Here is a 2,603-nt window from a genome sequence, read left to right as displayed (position 1 = left end):
CGTTAATCTCATTGATATAAAACTTTTAGATGAAAAAGATTTTTTTTCTCTAATGCAAATTTGGATAGGCCACTTAAAAATGTTTTCTGTACTTTGTATCAATTACTTTGAATATAAACACATGCACACACACTACTTTCTCACCAATTTTTGTGATTACTTTTAATAATGGGCTTGAATTTGTGTTCCTTCTTCCTCAGCATCTGAGAATTCTGGTATAACAGAGATGCAACTCCACATTCAACTTCATGCAGCCCTAAATGATTCCTTCCATTCTAAGTAAGCTCTTTATTAAAATCCCCAAATATATTAACCAGTCTCAGAAAGAGGACACTGAAACAACTGCTCTAGCATCACTAACTAATGTTATTATCTAGTTTCATGTTTCAGACATCTGGCTCTCATAGCTATTCCTTCTTTTGTTTGGTATTTTGCCATGAACATGCAGAAGACCTGCTGCAGAAAATCAGTAATTTCAAACATATTCCTGGTTTATACTACAACTTTGGCAGCTATAACCTTATTTTCCCTCTGCAGTTAATACAAATTGCCCCAATAACATATTGACTTTTTATGGCCCATTTGCTCAGTTTCAAAAGCAAACTTGGACAATCAATATATGCATATCTTTCTCTCTATATATGGTTAAGATATGATATGTCTATGTATCAATTCCCCTAGATGAATGTTATCACAACATATACTAATAAAAACATGGATATAAAGGGGTACCCTTCACCAGAAAGCAGTAGAGAAGTTGCCTGTCCATGAAAATATTCAGGTTGAACATACCCTGGGCTCATGATTCCCTTCATTCTCCTCCTCACTTGTGTAAGTGTAGCCAGTGATTTCCACTCGTCTACCCGGGATAGCTGGGCTATATAAATCAGGTTTCCTGTGTCAAGAGACATGGTGAAAAATGGAATATATTAGAGAGAAAAGTAAACTTTGAAGCACAAACTAATATATTTAAAACATTCCTTGGACCTATTTTTATTTTCCATGTTTTCATGCCATTTTGGTATTTGATTATCTCCCTGGCTATTTTTATATTAACCAAATTTAGCGGTCCTACTTTTTCTCCAGAGTAATTTGTTCCAATTTGCATTTATGTTTGAATAGTAATGATTGTTACATTAGAAAATGATGCTTGTACTCTGTTTTTAATGATTGTTAGTCACATTTTCTTTCCAGTAAACTAAGGAAACATGAAGAGCAGAAAAATTGACACTGCTCAATTCAGAGTTCTCAAATTACACGTTTTATGGAACACTGGTGATAGAATTTCTTTGAGGGAACACATTTAAAACAAATAATGAGTATTTGTTTTTCTAGTGGAAATAATGAAGTGATAAAATCAAGGTTACCAGAGAATAGATAATAAAATAAATACCTGCAATACTTTGCAGGAAAAATAGTTTTAAAAATCACTGATGAAGCTGAGATTAAATGGCAATAAAGAGTGAATGGCAGAGTGTTGTGAGCAAAAAGAAATTTCACAAACAGATATATCAAATCACTGCATCATTTTATTTAGAATTCTCTTCCAATTCACTAGCTAACTCATCAATATTTTGAATGAGTTTAATATGGACTGATCAAAAGTGCATATCATCTAATAACTTAAAATGTTTGGTAGTTTCTTCTAACACACTTTTTGGTAGTCAGATTAAGAGCACAAATGTCATATTAGCTTTAAGAAAAAAATATAGTTATTGTTGGAGATTGTTTAGTCAGATTGGGTTGTTATAGGAAAATACTACCTCATAGGTGGTTTAACACATTTTATTACAGTTGTACGAGATCATACTGTCAATTGGACTGGATTAAGAGACCCAGAGGGATGACTGAATAAAGAGAGCACTATACTCATCAGTGAATTGATCTACTGAAAATCAAAACAGCACGCTATTCAGATGTGGGGCCCCATTGGAGGACATGGGTCATTGAGGGTTTGCCTTCGGAGAGTATATTAGTTTCAGATGCTCTTCCCCTGTAACCTGCTTCCTAGCAAACACAAATTCTGCTATGTTGCTCCTGCCTTGGAACCAGGTGACCACAGATTAAAATCTCTCAAATAGCGAGCTAAAATTAACCTTTTTTCCTTCCAGTTGCAAGTGTCAGAAATTTTAATCACAACAATGAATAACTGACTAACAGAAAAGCTTTAGTGGCTGGAAATCTCTGGTCAGAGCTTATTCCCTGGCTTGCATATGGCCTGGAAACCTTGAGTCTCCATGTGGCATACTGAGAGAGTTCCACTTTTTCTTTTTTTCTCATAATAACATTGATGATTCCATGCAAGGATCTCACCTTCAGGACCTCATCCACAATTATTTGGTGCTCAGAGACCTCAGGTATAAATAGGATCTAATAGAGGATTTGAGCTACAACAGCTGAATTTGGAAGACACAAAATTCAATCTATAACAAATATGTTAATTAATTTATGCCATTTATTGCTTGGAATCTTGCTCTCTGTATTGAGTAATTTAGGTCTCAGATTTTTTTTTTGAGGGGGGGAGTACTGGGAATCTAACTCAGGACCCTGCTCTTGCCAGACAGCCATGGCGCCACTGAACTAATCCTCCCTTCTTTTTTTAA

This window comes from Heterocephalus glaber, unplaced genomic scaffold, assembly GCF_053883595.1.
Source record: "Heterocephalus glaber isolate CG9 unplaced genomic scaffold, H.glaber_assembly_v1.0 deba00001577, whole genome shotgun sequence".
Classification (NCBI taxonomy): domain Eukaryota; kingdom Metazoa; phylum Chordata; class Mammalia; order Rodentia; family Bathyergidae; genus Heterocephalus; species Heterocephalus glaber.
Note: the sequence above shows the minus strand (reverse complement) of the source record.